The sequence below is a fragment of the Zonotrichia albicollis genome, chromosome 1 (assembly GCF_047830755.1).
Source record: "Zonotrichia albicollis isolate bZonAlb1 chromosome 1, bZonAlb1.hap1, whole genome shotgun sequence".
Classification (NCBI taxonomy): Eukaryota; Metazoa; Chordata; class Aves; order Passeriformes; family Passerellidae; genus Zonotrichia; species Zonotrichia albicollis.
This window is the reverse complement of record NC_133819.1, coordinates 67,552,722-67,578,850: the sequence shown is the minus strand read 5'-3', so window position 1 is coordinate 67,578,850 and position 26,129 is coordinate 67,552,722. Positions and strand designations below refer to the sequence as shown.

Below are 26,129 nucleotides of genomic sequence, written 5' to 3'. Positions count from 1 at the left end.
AAGCTGAGTATGCTGGGACCCACCATGCTTCCAAGGGACAGGAAAGAAAGCTGTGCTCAGGCGGGAGTTTGGCAACACAGCCCCTCCCTTCTTTAACTCCACCCCTTGAATGCCCACTGTGTTCTGACTTTTAATCCTTATTAAAATCACAGAATCATTAAGGTTGGAAAAGACCTCTAAGATAATCAAGTCTGACCTTTGACTGATCACCACCATGCCAACTAAATCACAGCACTAAGTGCCACATCTAGTCATTTCTTTAACACTTCCAGGAATGGTGACCCCATCATCTCCATGACCAGCCCATTCCAAAGTTTAACCACACTTTCAGGGCAAAAGCTGTTCCTTACCTCCAGCCTGAACCTCCCTTGCTGTGGCTTGGGTCTGTGTCCTGTCATCCTGTCACTGGTGGCCTGGAGGAGAGCCTGATCCCCACCTGGCTACAACCTCCTTTCAGGCATTTGTAGAGAGCAATAAGGTCCCTCCAGGCTCTTTTTCTCCACTTTAAGCACCCTGCTCCCTCAGCTGTTCCTCAAATCACTTAATCTCTAGACTGCTCACCAGCCTTGAGTGTGTGATTTGTATTGCAACAGCCTATGCCAAAACTGCATTTGGAAAGGAAAACAAACAAACAAAGAGACAAAAACCTTAATAAAAGCTGGTTTCTAGCTTATACCATACCTTAGTATAAAGTCATCCCAATAGGCAGTGATGGGATGCACACATATGTATACTTCAGCCAGCATCACACCCAGGTCCCCAGCAGGAACACACAGTTTTGTTCCTTTTATTTTCCTCTTAAACACAGCATAGCTCTAGGTTATTGTTTCTCCAGGGACAAGTACATTTCTGTTCTCCCCATACTGCTAAATCCAGTAGTGCCTTAAGAGGCTTTGTCTTAATTTTCATCACTGTTATCGATAGATGTATTGATACTGGAGGTGACCAGGTCAGGTTGTAATGACTCTCTGAACTCATGAGTTATTTATGAGCACCTGCTAATGTGCATCACGTGGAATTGCTGAGTTACAACACACATCATCTTGTAACCCCCATGTTCTCTCATGGAGAGCACAGGCTGCTCCCATTCAAAAAGAGTCCAATACACCAGTGAAATCCCAGCTGTACCACAACAGCAGAGGCTTAGCACCAGCCAGCACTTCACATTTGCCCCTTCACTGCTAACACCCAAGACTACCCTTTGCAAGATGTTCTCCAGACATATTACGGTCACAACACCACCATATGGAGGAAAAAAAAAACTGGACAAGAAAGGTGGATTTTTTCCAATGTTGAAAGTATTTTCTTAGCAAAAAAATATTTCTGAAAAAATTATATGTGACCCTAAAGGGAGCTTCCTGTATCTTCAAATCCACATTATCAGAGAGCAGCCACCTCTCATCCTTTTTGTTAGCTTCCAGGCTGAAGAGAGCAAACATGGACTTCCATTTTAGAAGGGAGGCAAGCACCAGCAACTACCCCAGATTTCCATGACAACTGCAAACTCTCAACACATCTTCCAATTTTGTTGCTGGTGTTTCTGTCTCTTGAGCCAATGCCAAGCTAACTCTAGCAGCAAAATTATCATGCAAAGGCATGTGGTCCATTAAAAATATGAGTCAGAGTTGCAGGGTGATGTCACATCAGCTGCCCCTGATGATAACTATCAAAAGTCAGCACAAGCTTCCAAATCACAAATGCCTTGGCTCTGATCCTATTTTAGTGAATCTGCTTTTACGATTAAACCATCACTGTAATTGGCACTGGAAGAGCATTGGCAGTCTGCTGTGGTCGCCTTCCCTGCAAAGAACGTTTGTGATGCTCATCTCTGAATGATGCATAGTGTCTGCCTGTATTCAGATTTAAAAAGAATTTAAAAAAAGAATGCATGAACAGCAGGTAGACTGGTCAGCAGTGATTCAGTCCCTGGCAGCCATGATGAGAGCACCACAAGCTCAACTCAGCCCTGCTGGAGGTGGATATTTCTCCATTTCCTTTCATGGCATTGCACCTACGTTACACCAGGTATGAAGTTTGGCTTTCTATCTTTAATAAAATATGGTAACTGCCTTTCACTGACTACCAGCATTTTTACAAGTGCTACACGCTAATTTGGGAAACAGCTTGAATGGTATTGTACTCCATAGTCAGATAGTGGGGAGAAGTCAGAGAAGGGGAAGAGACAGAGCAAGCAATGCATCTTGTGTACTTAAATAGCTGGGTTGTCGGAGGAAAAAAAAAACCCACATGCAGCAGCAAAAACCAACCAATGCCTAGGAGCCAGGGAGAGGGATTTACACACTTTACATTTTCTAATTTCCCTCTGGATAAGAATCGTGTAGTTTATCTAGCCTTTTAAGCTGTGGAAAAGGGGAGGAATATGGGGCTTTGAACACACTACCATTGCACGTGCCTGCATTACAAAACCTGTCTTTTTTTTCCCCCAAGCACAAACGGTAGATAAAATTTAAAAAATTAGGCTGGCATTGAGTATTGTGACACACGGGGCACTAAACGTTTGGGTGATTGGTGAATTTCTGAAATAGATTAGAAGTTAGCATGAGGCAAATGAAAATAACCTTCCCCTCACCCCCACTACTAAATAAAGCACAGAAGGGAGAAAGAATGGGGGGCAATCTTAGAGATTTCTCCTCCCCTTTTGTTGTCCCCCTCCCCTTTCCCGATATTGATATTGCTCTGCTTTTTGATCTCTGCACTTCTTTGTTTTGGCTTCACAGGTATCAAGGGAAAATGGCTAGCAGTGAGTTCTGTAGCTTTTCCTGCTCTACAGCCCCCCTGGCTTAGCCAGCTGGATCACACTGAATTAGTCAAGTACTTCATTATCTCCCTTCTCTGCACATTTAGCTCCAGGTAATAAAATGCCCAAACAAGAGAGCCAATGCCTTCTGCTGCACTGTCTGTGAAGTTTTGTTGTTTTGGCCAATTCTGCATATCAGCATTGTGCTATGGGAGGGCAACACTTTTCATCCCTTGCCTGCAGTGCTTCCCAATCTCCATTTAGTCACAGCAGTTAGCTAACCATGTAGCTGTTGATAACATAGCACAGTTTTGGAGCCCCTTAGCCTTCAGGAGGTCTGGGATTTCTCTTCCCAGTGTGGGCCTACAGGAGGAGAGGCAGCTAGCTGGGAGAGCCAGACCAATTACATGGTGAGGATGGATGCAGAGCTGCGGATGTGAGAATTGCTCTTATTAGCAGCCAGTGGGGTCGGAGTTTTGCACTAGGGCATTTTCTGCAGTGGTGAACTGCTAGCCAGATATCTAGGTCAGGTAGAGAAAGCTGTAGAACAAAATCCAGGCAGTTGCTTCGTGCACCCTTCTATCGTGAGGCGCTGTGCTACACAGAGGAAGGGAGTTTTTTATTATTATTAGTCGTGGTGGTTTTATTTTTTTTCTCCTGACTCATTGCAATATAATGGCAGCTTCTCTTTTTCATTTGTATTCTTCAGAACAAATGCTTAAAATCCATTTTAATGTATTTTTTTAAATACATTCTTCTCCTCCCCCTGCTCCATGGGATTTTTTTTCCCCCCTAAGATGACCTTTAGTTAAAGCCATAAACTAGCTTGAGGCAATCTCTGGCAGCTCTGTCATGTGATGGGCAAAATGGGCCATATTTAAATCACATGAAAAAGAACAGAAAGAATCTAGTTCACCTTATTCACAATGGTCAGTGCTAAAAATCTCTGAAATGTTCTCTGTTTAGGGGAAGGCATGAGAAAAATACATGCTGGAAAAAAGTCTACCATACATAGAAATCTAAGTTTCAAGAAATCAGTTTTCCCTGTATAAATAAAAACAAAAAATGAAAGATAGGAGAAGGTATGCAATTTTTTTTTGCAGTCACCTTTCCCCCACCCTTGTTCAATCAAGTTCTCCAAATTTCTTGTCTGAGACATTCAGCCCAGAGGAAAGCGGGTAGGGAAGAAACATGTGAACCAAATTCCACACTAAGACACGTAGCGTTAAAGAAATTCAAATTCAGAGCACTATAAAAGCAGGGGAAAAAGCTATATATGCATATTATAGATTTGATTCACAGCCTGCTGAAGTAAACAGCTGACTCTATTGATTTCAGTGATCTGTAGATCAGTCCTGAGCGACAAAGAGAAGGACCTCATAACAAAGGTCCAGACTGCAGCATTTAGATAAAAAAATTAACAGCAAAATACTGCTAAATTAATCCAACTTCTTTTGATTATTGATGTCCTACTGTTTTCTGCCTGAAACAACATACACGATGCATCAGTCATTTATAAATTATTCATTCACAGTTATTTTGGCAGCAGCTTCTTTCCATTTATCAACTGATAAACGTACAGGAGATAAGAAGGGTAATTTTATAGCCCCTTGACATTTACCTTTGACACGATTTCCATATTTAATAAGGTAAAATATAAATGACATTTTGGGGATTCCAAAGTCCATGTTATAAAGCTTCACTTTGACTTCTGTATCCACGTCACTTGAGATGAGCGAACCAAGCACAGAGAAACCTCACGTGCACACAAGTCCCTCCGAGCTGGCTTCTCAAGTGTGATTTCAGCAGCCCTGAAATGTGCTTGCTGTACCACCAAATTGCAGAGCCTCTTCACGGCTGCAGTGGGAAAGATTATGGTTGACTTCAGAGGCTTGGATAACGTCCAAAGAGCCACAGCTCTGGGGACTGTTGAAACCATGAGACATAGCCAGGTCAAGAATTTACTGTTGCCTGGCCTTGTTTCTAAAGATCTCATTCATATTCCCACACACAAAGCTCTTGGCCGTTTCAGATCTTTGCCCAATATGACTAAAATAGTCATTCCATATGCTCAGTGAAATTACATCTTAAGAACCCTGAGGTTAAGATGGGGAAAATCAGGTTCCAGATATTCAAAAACTACATCTGTCTCACTGTCCATATTCATCTGGACCTTTGTAAGGTCTGCAACACACTGGGCTGTGGTACCACAGCACATGACATGCGGTTGCCACACACCGGCACAAGTGTGAGCCACTCCAAGCAAACAAAAAGCAAGTGGAATTACTTCCATCCTAGAAAAGAATGACAGAGCCTTTGAACAGCATCTGTCCTATTTTTCAGTCTAGCCTTTGAGACAATTAAAGACAGACTTAATTTATTTTTTTTAAGAGGAAAATAAAAAAAAAAACCCACACTGTTTAAAACAGCAGAGCAGGAATAAATTGTAACTGTACCATTAATCCCAAGATCTACAGAGACTACCAAAATCCTCCACACATGGTAAAGTACCAAGAGACCACTGTGAAATTTGTATGCCACTTCTACAAGTCCTATAAGTATTGCACATTATGCATCTAGAAGTAATTACAGCACAGCCAATTAACTGTTGACTTGCTCTTGCCCTGTAATTCTAGACAGTATTCTTTGTGGAGTTGTTCTTTCAGGAGCAATATTATACAAGAGACATTAGCTGCCAGTTCGTACCTGCACGTACTTCAATAAAACCCACTACTGTTCACATGCAAGACACTGAGCTCTGCGCAATACCTAAAGGACACAAATGGGAAAACTTCAACTGACAGATTAAATTGGCCAGGATAGATTTCAGAGAAAAAAGGAAATTTTTGGCAACTGGGATCACAGCATAGTTTGATCACCAACATCATCCACAAGTGTCATCAAGATACAGGTTTTTAGAGGTCACATACAGCCCAGCCCAATTCCCCTCTACAAGGTATTTTTTCTCCACACTGTCCTTGAAAAGCCAAGCTAAACAGTCTCATGTTATGTGATGGATGTTGGAATATGAAAGGTCAATTAGAAGCTGAGTTACATTTTTTTTTTAAAGTGCCAACAGATTAATGAATTCTGCACTAAGGAAAACAGTTCAACAATACCCACCTGCTCTCAACGACACATACAGCTTCCACATTCATGGCTAGGATGGAGGAAATGGGAGCAAAAGTGGTGAGATGTCCTTTCTGTCATCAAGCCACTATACATATAATTGAGGTGTTATTACTACTATTTATTCCAAAGAAAAACTAACAAAGCAGAACTCCAGAGGTCTGGGTTAAGTGTTAAGTGTTTTTCAAAGTCAAATTCTTACATAAAACTTTACATTTGGGAGGCTTCTTACCATAGCTTTTGTGCTGGTGAAAGCTGCCGGACCAACAGCTCTGGAGGCAAAGACCTCCTGCCTCCTCAAGGGAAAGGGAAGTACCGAGAGAGCTGTGCACCTTTTCTGCAGCAGGGCAGTGAGAAACTCAGGTCTAGAGGCACAGATTACTGGGCAGGATGGGAAGCAGTAACCTAGGGCTGGAAGATACCACCCGGGTCACCTGAGATGTACATGTTAGAAGAATCCCCTACAAAACCACAGTTTCCCATGTACACCTCACACTGTGCCACACCTGCAACACTTCTCCCTCCCTGTGCCCCATAACAAACTTCAGAGACTAGCTACAAAAGACCAGGCGACTCAGAACAAAATTATCTTTTCCTAAAGTCCTTTCCTGCATTCTGTCCAGAAAGAGGTGATTTTCAGTCTTAGTACACTATGGTTCATGCTTCCATATTTGTTGGTTTCTTAAGTAAGACTTAAGTTTTATTCCAAATATATGGCAAGCCCCAGGGCTCAATTCAGATAAGCATGCTTCTGTTCCAGTGCCAAAAAAAAACATCCTTTTTTTTTTTCTTGCAGCCATCATAAACCAGTCACCCTAGAAAAACCAGCTCTTTGTTCTTGGGGAAACAACAATTGTCAGAATATTTTACATGTAAATGAAACATGGGAGCTCATCTTCCTCTTTTATTTGTCATTGCAAGCTTTCCCCATTTACCATTCTGCTCCGATTTTCCCATTTAGCAGTGTATGGAATCTGCAATAGTGCATATTGTAATATGCAAATTGTATATAGCATTTTGGTGTCAGACACACTGAAATTAAATCAAATGGAAGAAAAAAAAAAAAGAGAGTGTAATAAAGGTACCTTTATGGCCTCAAGCTGTAGATAAATTGTGGTCTGTGGTAGTTAAACAACAGCTGTTCAGATTTAAAACAAAATTATGATAAGGATCCCCAGAAGATAACACCTCTTGAGGTAACAGCATTTACCTAAATGCATCTGTTAGCAGCAAACACTGTGACTTAAGACTGTTTATGCAATAGTTTATTCCCATTTGTTTTCCTTCTCCTCCCCCCGCTTGCGTTGTTCAGCGAGAACGAACCCTTCCACAGCAATACCAACCTCGGGGGTCCCCAAGCACTTCTGCACCTGCCTCGGAAGGACAGACAGACTCTCCCAGCTGCCCACAGGTGGAAGCAGGCTGCGAGCCCTCCATGCTGGTAAGTGCAAGGATTATAGAACAGCAAGAAAGCAAATTGCTACAGTTAAAGAAAGAAAACAGCAGGACTAACACGTTTTAGTAGGGGTACGTACACTGAGACTCAGCAATCTTTATACTCTTTGTGAACAGCAGTTCTTTAAGAGCTTTACACCCAATAAAATTTAAACTTTTATATATTTTTTTTTCTTCGTTTATTGCACCGGGGGTTTTTATTGCAGACATGTAGCAAGCCACCCATATGGAATTTCAGCAAGTGGCAACCACGCTCAGCCTGAGTGCCTCAGATCTGCCCAAAACAAGCCTCAGGTCAGCAGCTTCAGGACTCAGTTTTTTGTGCGGGGTCATTTTGTTCCTTGTACTCCTTCCCACTCCCTCTTGGCTGTATTGCATTGCCTATCATGTTAAATAAATTAAAAAAAAAAAAAAGTGGGGAGGAATTCCTACAAGAAAGGACTTTAGCTTCAGTCCCATGGCAGGAAAATAGCTGCTGGGGAGATTTGAATACCCAACTTTCTCTCTTCTCCCATCCCTTTCGACAAAGGATGCAGGCATGCTGGCAGTGCATGACAGCCCTCCATCCCATCCACTGCCCACAGGAACACCTACGTGCCCCTCCATCTCCTCAGCAAGCACGAGTTGAGCAACAGCAATTCATCATTGGGAGAAACATTAATATTTTACCTTAGTTACCAAGTGCACCCATTCAAACTTTTATCTAAAACATTCTTTATCATCTTTTCATTAAGTTCTCAAGAGCTAATGGTTTCTGAGTTCCCGGGGTAAGGATGATGTTCTGAATAATGAAAGCTCATTATTTCTCCACAGAATGCTTGTTAATTCAAATGATGATATTAAAACTATAGTAGCCTTTAGCGCTGGGGTGATTTCTAGCATACTTTATCATGTATCAATATATACTCTGTTTGTCAAAACTGCCCAGGGCTGGGGCTGACATTCTCTCTGGAGGAGTCTAGTGCTTCAAGAGGCACTGAATACACCAAGGTGACAACTTGCAGAGTTTGCGCCTCTAGGAAATGGAAAGATGAAACTTGAAGTGCCATTGTCCCCCTTGATTTCCTTATTAGTATTCATAAAGAGACAGTATCCTCCTCTTTTTCTAGTCCTCACAGGCCTTTCTTTTGAATGAAATAAAAGGCGCACGCACATACAAAAAAATACACATGCACAAGTTTTATATATAAAACATAGCCCTTTGTTGCAATTTAAGCAATCCAAAATGTGTTTCTGGAGTTACAGGTAGGCATGCCGATTGCTTATCCACAATCAAATATTTAAAAAAAAAAAAAAGTACCCATTAAAGACAAGGCAAAGACATTTTTTTGTGCACTATTGTTTTTTGCATCTGCCTTTTTCCCCCTCACATCTCTCCATATAGCCAGACTATATTACCCAGCAGCTTAGCTGGAAGCTCCCTGACATCATGGCCCATTTTTCAGCTTTGATCACAAAACTACCATAAACATTGTCAAGGCCTCATTCTCCCACCATTGTGCCCCCTCCGAGAAAAAAAAAAATAAAAAAAAGGGGGGGGTGGGGAGGGAATAAAAAAATTAGGGAAAAAACTCCATCCATATGGAATCCCTTAGTGAACATTAAAAATAGAACTGCGATGAAAAGGCCAAGTAGAGTGGTCAAGAGGCATGTTTCTTCAAATAACATTACATTTCCTGCACAAGGACTACTTCTCCCACCTCCTACGGCCTGCATAAATATGCACACCCTTATCTGACCACAAATTGTATCATCACCTCTCATCAGGTCTCTTGCAATAGCAAGCCCTGGCACAGACTGGGAAGGAAGATGCTCAGACTCCAAACTGGTCTCCAAGCCCTCATCAGCATCCCTTGTTTCTCTGAATGCTCAACAAGGTAAAAACTGAGGGTTTGTAATTTACCAAGCCCCTCCTGCTTCCACCCCAATCCCTCCGCTCTTTCTCCTGCAGTCTCCCAGAAGGAAATGTAATTCTGAGCATCACAGCAGCCCTGCTGGCTGCTGGGAGCAGCCAGGTCAGCATTCACGTGTGCTACAACACACGGCTCCGCACCGTCCTCACGTAATTATCTCTCTCCTGAAAGATTTGTTGGACTTTTGCCCACAGGCAAAAATAATAAGAATATGGTAAACTTTTTCCAGCTTCCCCTACTGGCCTATCCTTAGAGTAGGAATTAAATATTAATGTGCTTTAAACCACCTAACTGGCTGATATTTTTCAGTTTTGCACAGAGGTGAGACCGAATTGCAAGTTTATTTATGCTGCCTCCCATTCTTAGGCAGAAAATACATGTGAAAAACGCATTTTCAGCCCTATTGCACAGACTTACAGGAAGAGAAGGACAACCATGCCATTTCAGCATTCCTGTTCACCTGGGGGCATGCTGTCATCTCCAAATGTCCCAGCAATGTTGGTCTCCTCTGGAGAGCCCCAAGGCTGACACAATGCTCAGCCCATGGACACTGCTCCTGCCTTCCAGAGGTGGCTCTCCAGGAGCCCCACACCAAGCTATGGGTCTGGCTGTTAATGCAGATTTCTCACTGTGCTTAAGGCCCCAGTTATGCCAGAGTCCAAACCAGCTTAATGAGAGAAGGGGCAGAAGCAGTTATTGCTGCACAGGTCCCTCAGCCACAAGAGGGATGTTTGCCCTCAATGCCAGGATAGTGCTCCTGGAGGAATCATGCTGTGGAAGCCAGGGCATGGACAGTGGCACAGGGACAGGACAGCATGGCTATCCAAGTGCAGCTGGTGCCACACACGAGCAGCACTGAATTTGCCACAGCCCTGCAGAGCCACACAGGGTTGCCTGAGGGACAACCCTGGAAGCCCCAACCTCTCCTCAAACTAACATTCATAAGGTAAAACCCACAGCAAGGCCCATAGCTGTGCCGATGTAGAGGTATTTTCAAACACGTTGTCATCGCCCCCACAGCCCATGTGTGCACTTGTGACTGGAACCAGGAGCACAGCCTGGGGGCTCCAGGGGGGACTGCACGCCGTTGTGAAATGTGCTTATCTGCAGAAAATGAATTGTGAGAGAAAAATAATTGTGTTTCGTGCCTTCTGATGGTTTGAAAGAACCCATCAGTACTGGGCAGTGTTCGTTTCATCACTTTACGGCAGAAACGGATTTTTCAGTGCAACATTTGTATGGAAAAAAAGCTTGGTTCTTTCATTGATTTTACTCTATTTTAATGACATCCTTACCATGCAAAGTCCAATTGACTGGTAGAAATATGCCTGATGAGAACAGAGGTAGTGAGAGGGAATAAACCCACATATGCCTCTCAAGCTGTTCCTGCTGTACCTTTCAGTTGGATCTACAGAGCCGCACAAAAGTTGTGAAACACGCAGGCTAAACTATTAGTTATTTAGTTCTGTGATAAAGGGTTCAAACCTGCAGGCACACATTTGTGCAATTGTATGTGCATGAGCAGGGATGCTCTATGCTTTTCACACACAAACATCCATAAAACACTCCTGTCCGACAATTTTTTTTCTTCCCAGCAAATGTCAATGAAGCAGCCTTTTTTCTCTGCAGGGCTGGGAAATACATTTTTCTGTCTTCCACAAAGATTTGGAATTAAGGATTCTGACATGCTCAGATTTTCTAGCCAAAAGACATTGAATTTAAGTGGAACACAACATTCCAGCTTTTGTCCTGAATCTGGACTGCTTCTTCCACTAGCTCCAGACACACTTCCTTTCCTTATAAAGTACCCCAAAAATAACGAAAAAAAAAAAAAAAAAACTACAAAACCAAAAAAAGCTTATCACAAAGTCTTCAGACATTTTTAACAATCCCAAAAAATGCGAACTTTAAAAAAAAAGGGACAAGTGCTGTTGACAGAGTGCAACACTGAAAACGCTCTACTTATGAATCAAGCTAAGGTGGTTCCCGCCACCCCCTTTAGTTTCGGGGTTGAGTCTATATCTATTAACTCCTCTTGGCAAACCTGACATGCTTGCAGTATCAGAAGGGAGTGAAAAGAGGATGTGGACAGCAGAGGGGTGAAGAAACTGTGTCCCTGAAGTTGTGTGGCCAGCACCCTTACCAAACCAAACCTGAGATCTAGACTTTACTGAACTACCCTGAAGTCCTGGGCTTCCAAAACCTTTTTCTTCTTTTTTTTTTTTTTTTTTTTTTTTTTTTTGAGGAAGACTGGCTAAGTGAAAATCATTTGCAAGCGAAGGTTTGTCAAGAGCAAGGCCCTAAGTAGTTCCATGCTCATTTCAGAGGGTGACAACTTGCAGGACCGAATCCTGTGCAGGTTTCCTTTGTGCATTGGCATGCACAGAACCACCACAAAGGAAAATGTCTCAAAAAGCAGAGCCCAGAGAATCCACCAGCATTGCCCACACAACGTCACAGTGAGGAGGAGATTACACAACTTGACTAGTTTCTCGTGTAATTATTTTGAAAGTGGCTTTTGCAGTGACTGCTGCAGCACTTCCAATGCCAATTATTTTAGGTAACTACAAGTCACTTGGTCAAGTAAAAGATTTAGGAGAAACAAGAATGGAAAATGAAATTTATTCATAAATATTTTTTGCAGTGGTAAATCAAAGCAATTCATCATCAAAATTAGAAATGTATTTTGTGCAACTCAAAATTCCCACATTCAGAAGATGCCAGCACCTTGCAAGTCAAGGGCAAAAAATAATTAAACACCACGCTAAATGCCCCGAGACACAAAAATCCAGAAAATTAGCAATATCACCCTGAGAAATTTGCTGGAGAAGCAGAAACATTGGAAATACCAAATCTGACAACATAAATGGAAGAAAAATAAAAGTAAAATTAAGTCTTCCTAAAGGAAGACATGCTTGGCTAGCAACTCCATGATCACTGCCTGAAACAATGCTTTGTGAGCGGCTGATAACCCTGCAACACTGCATGGAGAGAAAAGCAGGTGTTTCTGCAGATGGCCAGGACAGCCAGCCCAGGCTCCCAGCTCCGTGTCTGTTCCCTTCCCAAGGATCAGGAGCACCAAAGGCAGGTCTGTCACAGCCCCTTTCATGACAGCTCTCGGCTCCTCCGCTGCAGCGCACACTGGACCAGAGGAACTGGTTCTACACGCCCTGGGAAAAAATGACAGCTTCTCCTTGCAAGCTGCACCGACCATAAAACGTGGAAGAGGCTTCCCTGCATGCCCAAACCTGCCTCTTTCCAAACGCCTGCACACCCAGCGTGGCAGGGCAGGAGCTCCGAGGAGAGCACTCCTGGCTGCTCTGTGGCTCAGCTCGGTGTGCAGCCCCTGCAGGTCACAGTCCTGTCCCCAGCTCAGTGGCCTCTTTGCTCTGCATCCCTGCCCTGCCTTTCCTCCTCCAGCCCTCTCACTCTCCTGCTCTTGGAGCATTGGCCTCACTCTGAAAACGGCAGCAAAGGGTCCAAAGCATGGCAAGGGGCCAGCCTTGCGTTGCCCTGAGGTAAAAGGAGCCAACTGTTTTTTCCTGGAACGTGCTCCAAATTTCACACTTTTTTTTCCCCACAAATGTGGGAAACAAGCAGCAACCCTTTGTACAAAAGGGTATTTTCACACGTGCAGATAAGGCATGTTAATGCACACTGTGCTGCTCTCCCATGTCCTCCGCAAACCTGAACTTTAATCACCTTTGAGAGTCCAATTAAGAAAAAGAAAAAACCAACCCAAACAATAACCCAGGTCTTAAATTGCTGAAAACACCATTCCTACACATTCTGCCCTATACCAAAATGCTGCAATTCCTTTTAGGCCTCCACAAACCCCAGCAGCCAGAGCTACACAGGCACCAGATGAAGAGCAAGCGTGCTGGCTGCAGAATCTCTATTGGCATCACTGAACCAGAGCCCATGGCAGTAAAGCCCCTGTGCAGCCCAGTAGCCAGGTCAGTTACCTCTCTTCCCACTTCACATTTCAAGTCAAGCAGGACAGAGAAAAAGAAAAAAAAATTTAGAAGGGTGGAAAAAAAAGAAAAAAAAAAAAAGAAGAAGAAATTCCTACCCTCTGTCCTACCAGATTTCACCTCCATCCACAGTGGAATACCACCCGGGGCTTTTGCAAACACATGAAGCTAAAAGACTGCTTTGGGCTGGGAAGCACAGAAGAAAGGGGAAATGCATTCATATATACACAGTAAGGATGACTAGACAAAGATATAACATCACTTTACCACAAGGAAAAAGAAAAGAAAAATAAAACAAAGCACCCATGCTGGCAAGCCACCCCAAGCTGAACAAACAAACCTCATGGCTCAGTTAACCTTTCCAGAAGTACTGGTCTCAAGTCAGAACTTTATTTGAAAGTCTTTCTTAAAAAATTAAACACAAACAAATGGTATAAGGCAGAGAAGAGTAAACCTTGAAAGCCACAAGGTTTGGGGCCTTAGGCTATTTCTCAATATCCCTCAAAAGTTCCAGGCATTTTGCCAGCACAAAAATCTACCTTCTGGTGCATCTTCATTCAACTTTGCTTACATCCAACCTTACACTTTTACAGTCCTTTGGCTGCTATAGTTGCTCATTTAAACATCAGGGGAAAGTCTCCTCACTAACTTCTGATAGCCATGTTTCCATGAGATTTTGTTTTCTCTCTGGTTATCAATGTCAACAAGGAAAAAAAATCAGATCATTCATACACTTCATAGAGAATTTGTTTTTACAAGTCTTCTAAACTCAAATTGGAAAGGAAACAGTAGCCTCCTACAAGGGTAGTGGGTGCTTTGAGATTTTTAAATGAAAATGGAAAGCTGTAACTAAAACAGGGAAAAAAAAAAACCCAAATAACGACATGTACATGGATTTGCCCACCCCTACCCTGCAATACCACAGCATGTGAGCCTGTACAATCTGCTGATGTGAAACATTAGCAAGACCAGACTGCTGAGGGATTTACATGGATGTGGCCACAGTATAAGGAATAAAGAAAATATCTATGGCTAATAAATATCAGAATGGTAAAATCAGAGTGGGGAGCGAGCAGGCACCCTCAGCAGCAGCTCTCTCCATCTGAACAAACTAAGTTGAACAACTGACCAAACTTTGCCAGAGGTTAAGAGGAAACCTACAGCAAGCAATACCAGGACTCAGATAATAAAAGCCCATTTTGTGTAAAATTTCCACAGAGATTTCCAGTAATTACTTTGAGGGGCAGGAGGGTTATCTTTAAATAAGAAGCAAAGATTGGGCCAAACTTGTCAACTTAGAAAATTCAGCATAAGATTGTTCACAGAAACGTTGCTCTTCAGGGGCTTTTGTGATTTGGGGTTTATTATGCAGGATCAAATATGGGGATTTTTATGAAAAGACTGAAATTTTTGTTTTCCTTTTAAATCAAATTAACAATTTTCAATTCTATAATATATTGAAGTTATATCTCTGAAGAAAAAGAAAATGAGGAGTGACATTCAAATGAAGGAAAAGCAGTTCAGTACAAGCATCAAGCAAAGTCCACCCTGCTTCAGGAAAATTTTATTCATGGCTCACATGAGTTGAAATCAAGAAGAGGCAACTGGGAAGCCAATTGTGATCAAATGGACCACTGAAAATTACTCAAGTAAGTAAATTCTTGGAATATGGTACTGAAAGTAGTAGGCCAAAGGTTAACAACTCAGATGAGAAAAGCAGAAGGATGGGTAGTTCAGGAGTTAGAAGCTCTCTAAGAGCAAACAAAAGCAAAAGTAATTGCAAAATGGAGATTGCAGCCCCAGGGGCCATCTTAAAGCTGATGGGATTGAGGTGATATCATTCATTTACATGGATGCATTTTCTACAGTTTGTGGAAGAGATGGGAACTGCAGAAGATATGTAGGGCTCTTACAGAAACTATTTGTGCTTATGGTTTATGACAAAGGGCTGTGCCACCACTCTCTAAGGACATACGTATAACCAGCACAAGAAGAGTCACTGCCTGTTTAGCAAGCCTGGAGTATATTCAGAACAATTACAATTTCCAGACCATTGGAATACTGAGAAGCTAAAGATAAAAGAGGGAGATGAGGATTTTCCAAGCTGATTAGACATTCAGAAATGTCAGATGTCTCTTTCAAAGCACCTGAGCAGGTAAAGCATGTAATCCCCACTGAAGTCAACAGAGCAAGGTGCCTGGCCCCAAGGCAATTTAGCAATGTTCTCAGGCACCCATTCCAGCCAGAAAGACCTACATCACCTGCAGATCTGGCTCTGGGTGCTGCAGGTTGGAAAGAGAGGACACTCTCTTATGTGTCTACCTTCAGCTAAGAGCATTTGGGAAAAAAGCTCTGGCAGGTCTGATAAATAGAGACTACAGACAAGCAGGTGGAAGAGATCCCCAGACAGACTGAGATTTTTTCTCTCCCAGGAACTAAAGGCTTTACAAGGCTGGGGGGACCATCAGCCCTTCCACCTTGTGCAGCCCCATGCAGGCCACAGCAGCCCCGGCAGAGGCACCGCCCTCACCCTGCCTGCCTTTTACCGTCGCTCCCATAATTGCCTGCAAGAGGTGCCAGATTGCAGATAATGGCTCCTCTGAGTTCAGGTGGCATACGTGCCGTCCCACGAGCCAGGTTTCTCTGGAGCTGTCGGGGCCTGATTTTTTGGGAAGGTTACGTAAGTACACGCTCAAGGAGCACCTACGCAGCGCAGGAGCTGGCCTACCCCTTCCTCCTCCCTCTGCCTGCTGCAACACATCAGGCCCACCTGTGGCCTGGAGAGCGCCTGCCCAACCTTTGCACAAGGCTTGGCTTGGTTTCCACACTGCTTTCAGCCTTGCATGCAGCTGCAGAGGGCAAAAAGCAGTGAGTAAATCTGTAGTAAGTGCTGCAGAGTGACCAGACCGTGGGCAGCACTATCACTCTGTGCAAATATTCTCCTTTGAAACCTACCAGTCCAGCTGTGATAATCCTTATATTAAATATGCATAGCATATAAGCACTGCTTTGAATGTTCCTCTTTATCTTTACATTGTTTTCCTGTCTCCTCTATAAGTCTGCACTCTAACCTGTAGCAGCAGTGAATATCTCCAGAATCCTGCTCTTTCCCCCATTTTCCGTAGTCATTTCCGTACTGCCATGAATGCAGCAATTCAAAAGTTCTGCTGCTAAGGTCTAATTATGGTGCCTTAGATAAGGTCTGAACAAATTTTCCAGTGTAATAAATAACCAAAACTAGATGCAACAGCTGTGTCCCCACATTTTTCCTGTATTATAATGCAGTTTGGATCACAGCCCAATTCTGAGGTGGAGAAAAGCTGATCCAATACAACCAACGGGAAAGACAGCAAAGCATACAGTGCCTATGAAGTGATTAATTTTCATCATTAAGTTTTAAGCATTAATTTCAGCTACTTTGGAAGGAAGAAACAAGTAACTGCCAAGTTTAGTTAATTTTTGTTTTTAATAACTACCTTTCTTTTTTCCTTAAATTGCTTCTCCTGGAGTAAGTAAACAACTTTGTAATCTCAATTTTAAAAAAATATATTCTCATCTAAACTTTGATTAGAAACTACACAAGCTGTAAAGCCTCCAAGTAAGGGATTTAAACTGAAGTGGAACCAATATCTAAACAATAAAATGACAGCAATACACAAGTTGCAGAGATAAAGTTGAAATTCTAAACAACAGTTATAGTTTCTAAGCCCGAGACATAATTCCTCACAGCAAGAGGGAAAAAGGCAAGTTGAAAAATAGCAAAATGCAACTTGTCAAATGCAAAATAAAAACTTCCCCTAGCTGCTGTTTCTGTATGCTGGGAACATAAAAATAATATATGAACAGGGAATGTGACAAGCAAAGATGGCCTCAATGATTGTTAGAGCTAAGAAAACATTTATTTCTGTGCTTTGTTCAGAAGTGCTGCTGAGTTTACAAGGTGTGTCGATGCAACCCTAGCCAAAGAATTACAGTGTTTTCTTAAAAACCCAATTAATTTGTTTTTCAAGCCAGTCCATTACATGAAGTCAATTCAACCCTGTTTTGCTCCAGACATTCTCCCAAAACACAACAATTCTATTTTAAAAAACAGTCTAATTTAAAAAGAAACAAAACTAACACCAGACAGATTTGACTTTGATAACTCTATTGGTAAATTCCAGTGTAATGGTTTTTGCTTCCACAAGGAGGGAAAATGAGACCTAACACAGAGGTACAGAGGAGCCATGTCTCAGTGTATGACGCAGTGTCATGCAGCAAGGTGTCCCATGCATGCATTTAGTTTCCTTTCACTGTGGAAAAGCAACTGCATGCTTCAAGACAGACCTTTTCCAGCTTGGCCACCACCATTCTGGTGAATACAGCAAAATGGATTTCCCTCCCACCTAGCTGATATTTAGGGAGCTATTCTGTTGTATTCACAGTGCCCAGATATTTCTCCAAGAGACATCCAGTTCACTGAAATCTTCCATAGCATTTCAGACTAAGGTTCATTTTGAACAGAGCTTCAAAAGAAATTTATTTGCTGGTTTGCTTGACAAATCACTACATGCAACTTGGTTACAAAGAGCCTGAACTTCTCTTGTTGCTACTGTTGGAATCCAGATGATCATACTTTGACAAGGACTTTGTGACCAAGCACTTAACCTATAGTTCTGTGGGCTAACATTTAGTAAATTAACATTCATTGCTGCCTAAAATTACTCCTGGAAAAAAAAAAAAATCTTTGGAGGTTTTATGAATATAAGTGCATGATATAAAAAAAAGTTACCAGAGAAGCAAAAATTATTCTAATACTGGAAGTTACTCAAACGTCTCAGGTTGCCAGAAACATACCCTTGACAGAAGAAATCAGTAGCTCTGCTTTACCAGTCAGGCCACATCTGAGTCCTTCATTCCAGATATTATCATACATGACAAAAGGGCATCAGAAAATTAAAATCTTACTGCAGGAGATAAGCAAATGAGCTGAATTTCAGTGGCCTGCTATCCAGGAGATCTACAGCTCACTGATCTTAAACTGCATTCGCTTTCTTGTCCACTATTACAATATTGTTGATCAACCTCCATTTCAGGACTTTCAGGTGACTACCACTTCATTCATTAAATAATTACAGTTAATAACCAGCCATTCTGGGAGTCCAAATAGCACCATGTATCTCCAGGAGCCTCAGTGCTTGTGAAATGACATGTAAACCCTACATCTCTATTAAACTGCTGCTGCACCTCAGCAAGTGATCAAAGTGAAGAATGTCTTAACCAGCAGACATGATCATAAAATACTGGCAGATCCCAAATGGCATCACAGGGGAGGCCCAAGCAGTTCTACTACTACTCACTACTTCAGTTTTACAACTCTTCCTAAGAGACAAACCTGCTTCAGGAAAGTGAACTGTGTTGCACGCAGTAAATTTACTGCCCTTTAAACACCCATTTCCAAATTAATTGTCTAGTGCTAAATGCCACTCAAGCTCTGCTGACATTCTTTATCCACCCAAGCCATGGCTTTCTGAGGTTTATAAAGCTAACAGAATAATTTGATTGACTTCCTGCCTATTAATTCAGGGGGCTATACATTATTCAAATTACTGGAATAGATGAAAGCATTTACTTGATTCTAAATTTCACTCCCATTGCTCTGATGAGACAAGTTCCCTCCATATAACATTTTAACTTAATTTTCTGTAGCCACTGAAAGATACTTCCAGAGTTACTGTGCTATTTCGAATTCACAGAAAACTCAGAAGACATTGCAGGGTTGGGGGATTTTTGCTTTTTTGGTCTGAAGCTCAATAAATGCTGATCTTCAGTTATTTTTAAACTTCTGTTATTTTCAAAACTTCTGTGATTTTACGTTCCCTCCTTGCAGAGCAATAAAAGTCCATTAGTCTCCCCTACTGAATGTTTTGTGAGTGCTCTTTATATGAAATCATATCAGACAACTGTACCTTGGCTTATAAAAAGATGCTGACATCTATATATTATTTAAGTTTATTATTATTATTATTATTCATGCTAGGACAAATAGCAAGCTTCAAGCCCTTCCTGCTGGAAGGCAGCTCCACACACACAGCTGTCCCAGGCTTGCAAAGTGCCCAAACACAAATAAAACTAAATCACATTTCATGGAGCCCATTGGGTTCTCCCATGCAGGATTCAAAGGCCGGTGAGGAGGTGCCAGTTTTTGGAAAAGGTGGGGAAATACTGAGAACAGATGACTGCAGGGCTCAGCCAAGACCCCTCCAACACAAGTACCTCTAGGCTTGGAGGGCAACAATTTTCAAAGCTCCCAAAACACCTCGAAAACCATTTTCAGAACAATAAGATTAGTTATTAAACATCCCAAAATATCAGGTATTTAAACAACCCTCTGGCACTTCAGCTCTCTTGTGAATTGTTTGGGGATGGACACATCAGTATTATTTGTAGAGCTCTGTGCTCTCCAGCACTTTCAGACAGATTCAATCCCTTGGTCTCTGTCACTGCAGCATCTAGAGGAAATTACAGTCCAGAACATATTTCTGAAGTCTCTGAGCATTATGATCAACAGGCTGCTACAAGGTACAATTATCTTTGTTTCTCTAGGCCTAAGAATCAAAATCAACTTCACTTAACCAGTGTAGTCTCACTGATAGATAATTGAGGGAGTGATAACCATCAGGTTCTTTGCCTGGAGAACCAGTGGTTAGCTTGCGCACATCAAGAGACTGATTTAAAAATCAATTACAACTCTGACATGGGGCACTTTTCTCTCAAGGGATTTCAAACCTGCAAAAGCTGGTGATAGGGATGCCAAAAAAACAAAGAGCAGGTGGGGTCTGCAACAGGCACACATCAAGGGCATTTTGAACAGTTCATGTATTGAACTGAAGGTTCTTAGGCTTCAGGGGCTGAACTGGTCACAAGCAAGGTATCCCTAACACAGGCCTCCTTAAGTACAGATGATTTTATGTAAGGATAAGGATCATAAAATGGTTGCAGCTTACTAAATCTTAGAAAAATCTATGTCCACTTTAATTTAAATTAATCTTTTAATTAAAAAACACTGTGCTAATAATTAGTTAATAAACAGTTTGCCATATAAAGCCAGGCACTTGAAGATGCTTGTGGCTCAAAAAGGAGCATCATGGTATTTCTGCAATTTCATCTCCTTCACTAGTGACATCTAGCAAACAAACCCCAATTGATGTGGGACAAATTACACTAAAACACAAAAGCCTCAGGAGAAGAACTATAAGACAGAGACAAATAAAAGGAGATGCTAATATACCCTGCAGCATAATCAAAGGAAAAAAAGATAATATGAAAAGTAACACCAAATGATAGAAGGATGATCAAGGATAAGAAACGCAGCAGACAGTAAAATCATATATAAAACAGTCAGGGACGGACTGTAGCACCTGTAACATAGAAATTCTTTGGTAGTCCTGGAGGGAAACTTCTGCAGCCTTTATGTCCCAGCACTGATCTGCTCAGACCTGAAGCTGACCTGTGATAGGAGGTATCAGCTCAAATACCAGACTCCACAGGTATCTCACAGCAGCATCCTGAGCATCATTTGTGTTAAACTACAAACATTCTATAACCAAACTTCCTATAAAGAAATTACTGCTTCTCATGGCTGCAGCCATCACACCTACCAGGCTTATCTAGCAACTTCTGAAAAATATGTTTCATTCAAGTGTCTAGTCAATAAGAGAATTTAGATCATGCTACTTAAAATTAAAGAGGAAAAAACCTGATTAGGAAAAAATGCTTAAAAGTAAGTGGTTAGAATAACTCTACAGCCTTAGAGGCAGTCAGAAGTGGTCAAGCAGGTCACATTTAAATTTCTACACATGCATGTTTCCATACAAGAGGACAGATAACCTGGGGCATGCCTACACACGTATCCTTTTAAAGTGTGGTGTATTGCACACAAGAGCCAAAATTAACGAGACCACCTCAACTCTTCCCTCACTTCTTTGTGTCCTAAATAACATCTTCCAAAGATTTCCTTTTAGCACCTTCACTAGGCAAAATGCAGGCTGCAGCATGCCTTGTCTGGAACAACACAGGCACAGCTCAGCCTTACATTGAGCAGGGTATTTGGTAGAGAAACAGGCTGCAGCTTCTAGAGGAAGAGAAACTTCTACATTTCCTGGCAGGACTTCCCCATCCAGAAAGCAGTTCCACTTCATCCTTGCATGCATCTGTTATGACTGAATCCCTCTTGCCACAAGAAAGATGGGAAGAAACCAGAAGAGAAAGACCAAATATGAGGAAGCTTCCCAGCTACTTGAATTTCTCTTCTGCCCCTGATGTAACTTCTGGCTTTATGCAAGTGCTACTTCCAGTTAGATTGGATTATTTCCCTTCCCCCAATGCTGCTTTGGTTTGGCTAGGAGACTAAAAATCCACTATTAACACAGCTTTAGTCATTAATCAAGGTAACCCTTTTTCTGCTCTCCAAAGTTTCTCATGTTCTTATCTTTGCATAATTGAGCATTTGCATTTCAGAAGAGCATCACCTGAGGGAGTGGGGGCAGATTTTGAAAGGTTTGGGTTTTTTTTCCCCCCCCTTTAAGTTTCAAGTTAAAAAAAAAAAAAACAAGGAGAAAAAAAGAAACTTTGAAAAGGGATGAAGTTAAATTACAAAAGCCTTAGGGCAGAGTAACTTAAAGACTGATAACGGGTAAGAGTTTCTCCCGTTCACCACAGAAACTAACTTTTCACATGACAGGAAATCAACAAGCAATAGAGTCATAACATTTTGTTCTTATATAGAAGTATCTTATCAAAAGACACCAAACTGCCTCCCTAAGCTTTTTTTTTTTTTTTTTTTTTTTTGATACCTTTCCAAGACAAAGACAACTGCAGATTTTCTGCACACCTGTGCTGGAAAACGCCACCTCATCAGATCTGGCCATTTCCATAAGAAGTTGCAAGTTTGAGCAAACACTGCCCAGTCACAGTCATGATCTTAGCAGAGCCCTCTTTTCTGGGGCAGGATGCTCCATGGGCAGGTGTTTTGGGCTGCCAGAGCCTCGGGGAACTTTATCTGGCTGGTCTTACTTTAACCAGGAGTTATTTTACAACCCAAAGGCCCTAAAAGTCCCCAGAGGCAGTGCAGTAACACCTTGAATGCCACTAAAGCCAGGAACAACTCTGAGCTTTTGGCAGGGCCCAAATCATGACCAGAATAAAGCAGTACAAGCAGCCCAGAGAGCCAATTACCTTGTCTGTATATTTTGCACAAGTGTCACAATCACATTGTTTCTGAAAAGAATTTGCTGCTTAAGGCTGCACTTGTTTCTTCCCACAGGAGAATCGTTCTTAATGTAAAATTAGTTTCTTCTACAAAAACACTTTTATACTCACTCTTTCCATGGACCAGTAAGAAATTATTTTACTTATAGAAGGAAGAGGAATTAGAGTAGGACATTTAGGAAAGCAGGGAACAAATACTGAAACAGTTGTCTAATGATCCCATACTATCACTACCCTGAAAAAAGACATGAAATCAAAAAACCTGCTTCCTAACACTAGCCACAGAAATCCACTCTCAATGATGTAGCTAAATTTTCATGGTATATTTGTTATTTTAGGCTTGATTTTCATGGAGGAAAGTAGTGTTTTTCCTGGAGGTAGAAATATAATTTAGTGTGAACATCTACAGAATCAAGATAACAATTCACCTGTAAAAACCTGACTGCTAGGACTAAGAAAGTGTTCAAACGCATTGAAGAGAATCAAAAGTAGTTAGCAAGACAAGCAACCACCTTTCTTTTTTTCCCCCCACAAGTTGCAGACTATTAGAAAAGCATTATGGCAACACTTTGATCCAGTTAATTTGAGGCAGCCCAGAACAGAGGTCGTGTCCATGAGACTTGGCTCCCAGTACTGCCAAGATTTCCCTTGAATTGGAAGGAGAGATTTCTCTCAACAAAAGCAAATGCAGGAGCACACTAGGGCAGCAAGAGAAGCGTTTTACACTCAAACAGACAAACAGTGACTTAGTCCAACTTTGCCCAGACAACTCTTCAGACAGTACCCCACTATGGATACTGAAAGCCCAGATCAATCCCAACATAAACCCTTCTCAATGCACAAATCCGTTGGTGTCCCAGTCCCACAAGTCAGAGGGCTGGGATGTAGCCCTTATCAACTTGTGTTAACTGTGCAATACTCCTGATCCAAATAATACAAGCAGGCAATTCCAAGACAAGAAAATCCATGACACCAAACCTTCTCTCTGCTGACCCAATCAGAAGTCATTCTGTCATGGTTTGACCAGGAAGGAGTGGGAATTCTGGGAAGCTGTGGTCAAACCAATGAAGGTTTTGGGTTTGAGACTGGCGTCCGGTGTGGCCAGTGGGGTTTGGACACACCTCCGAGAATACACAGGGGTTAAAAGCAGGGCACTGCCCTTGGAACTCCCTCTTTGGGACATCGTCGGGCGAAGAGGTCAGATCTCTTCCCCCGCCCAGCCCGCTGCTGCTGGGCGGGGGAGGGGCCGGCCATGCGGTAGGCCCGGGGCCTGGACAGAGATGGGGTTGAGGGGGCTTCGGGGGGGGCTTCGAGGATGGAAGGGTGGAAGATCCCAGAGAGTCAGCCCTCGGGCAGCCAGCCCCCCCCCCCCCAGGAGAGCAGCCAGCCGGGAGGAGAAGGAGGGAGAGTGCCCGGCCGGAGCGGCAGCGTGTGGGCAGCGTGCGTGAGAGTCGCTCCGGACCGACAGAGACTGAAAACTTTTAACCCTTTCTTGCATGATTGGGACCTTGCAAAAATGCTAATCCTCCTCGAAGCTGAATAAGAAGGGAGATAAGAGATGAGATGTGGAGATGATTGGATGGGGAGAGATGATTTGGAGTGGCCTTTTGGCTGGACTTTTCTCGTGGCTATGGACTCAGTTGTTCCTGTGACACAGACTGCATTTAGGGGGAGGCAGTGCCTCAAAACCAGGAAGGTTCTTCGTGAGGACCCCCCGGCCCCAGGGGGTTGGAAAAATATGGGGGGGACAGATGTCCCAAAAGCAGAGACTGTGCCTTTTTGGAGTGAGACAAGGCATCCTTGAAAGACAACCCTAAAAGCAGCTCTGGTCCATGTCTCAGTGGTGAGAGCACTGGGCATGGAAGGACGATGTTACAAGCGGCAGAAGGACTTTTTTTTTCCGGGCGGTGCCGAAGTAACAGAGAAGCACACGAGGTTTCAGTGTGTTTCCAGGAGAAGCCTATGGAACGAGAAGGACTCCTTTCCTCTTCATGAACTGATGTTTGAGTATACTAAAGTGTCGTACCGGGTGTTTTGGGAGGATGTATTGGATTGGGAAAGTCAGGTGGTGGGGAGGAGGAAAATGGTTTTTTTTGTAAGGTTTTCAATTCTTTTCTTCTTTTTCCTTATGGTCGTTCCCTATTTTTCCTGTAGTTTAAGTAATAAAGTGTCCTTTATGTTTAAGTTGGAGCCTGTTTTGCTTATTCCTGGTCACATCTCACAGCAGACACCAGGGTGAGGCATTTTCATGGGGGGCACTGGCTCTGTGCCAGGCTCAAACCATGACACATTCCAATTTAAATCCTGGAATTCTGTTGTTGCCTATACCAGCACCTTCTAAAAGGAAACCATAAACAGAGATTGTTTTCTCTCTGGTCCACAAAAATTTACTCACAACTTCCTTGCTGCATTTTCCAGCTTCTACAGAGCTACTTACTGGGACTTTGTTTCTTAGCTCACTTAAACTTCAGAAAGTTTAGGAAATGGAAAAAAAAAAAAAAAACAAAGTGTGAACTGGTTTGCATTTGGTTTGAAGACAGTTACAAAAAGAAAAAAAACACACAAAAATTTTCAGAACATCCCAAGCACCATTACTGCCTCTATTTCCTCTAAAGCTTACAGAAACTGATTCAATTTGGTTTTCATTCTACATCTTGCAGCACTTAGGCTATGCTTTTATTCAGAAATAAAATTTACTGAGCATTGGAAGATTAGGAAAAAGCAAGATGTGCTTAACACTTGCTGCACTTTATTGAAAATGTAGAACAAGCAAGGCTTAGCTTAGCTCTAAAACTAATAAATACTTTAGCTGTTTTGTGTTATGGGTAGTGTTCAGTGGCTTGCATGACTAATTAAACAATCTTGAGTTTGCTTTGAAGGCTAAGCCATCCTTAATGGCTTTAAATTACATTCTATCAAGCTAAGCTCAGAATTAAAATCCTCATCTGTAATAAGGAATTCCACTGTGTATAAATGCTAGTAGAGAGCTGTATTGGAAAGTTTAATAATCTGGATGGTTTCTGGCCCTCACAGCAAAAGGAGAAATCCTGCTGTTCTCATAGCATTGAGAGGTGAAGCTCCTTAGGGAAGGTACAGAAAGAAAAGTGGTTTGGGTGGAGTTTTGCATAAGATGGTAACTCAGGGAGGGGGCCAAGGTGTAAGTGGGGGTGGGGAGCAAAAGCAGATGGTCAGGGAGGAGAGCTGTGAGAAAAAATATAGTGGCTGTTCTTGTTATGTGATCCTATCTACTGCCAGCACTGGGGAAGCCCAACTCTAATCTATTGCTACCCAGCCCTGGAAGAAGTCACCAGCAGATCCTACATTCATTTTCATAAACAAATTATTTGAGATCATAGCTCCTCCTCTGTAAGCAAGACCCAGGTGCTCATTCTCTCCAAGCAAGCACACCAACAGCAGGTTTTTTTCCATCTACAAACACTCAAGAGTCACCCCTAGGCACAGAGGGAGCCACTACCCAGGATGCAGAGCACAGTCAGGCACAGACACACCACACAGAGCAAGAACAGCATTTTGCAGCGAAGGGTTTGTGCCACAATCCCTGACTGTGCCTGCAAGCCCTCTTTGTGGGAGGGGGAGAAAAGAGCTGTGTGCAGTAAAAACACATCCTGCAGCTCGGTGTGATCAGTGCCA

At 42.4% G+C, this 26,129-nt stretch overlaps 1 long non-coding RNA gene across 2 annotated transcripts; it reads left to right on the top strand.

Moving 5' to 3' along the window:
* The first annotated feature begins 1,692 nt into the window (after nucleotides 1-1,692).
* On the top strand, nucleotides 1,693-11,102 carry LOC106630765 (uncharacterized). 2 transcript variants are annotated; one of them, XR_003382766.2, is made up of 4 exons: nucleotides 1,693-2,025; nucleotides 2,739-2,871; nucleotides 7,200-7,328; nucleotides 9,110-11,102. It is a non-coding gene; the product is annotated as an uncharacterized LOC106630765 (long non-coding RNA). The 2 variants fall into 2 exon arrangements; XR_001334134.3 differs by having other exon boundaries at nucleotides 1,702-2,025; nucleotides 7,200-11,102.
* The last annotated feature ends 15,027 nt before the right edge of the window (nucleotides 11,103-26,129 follow it).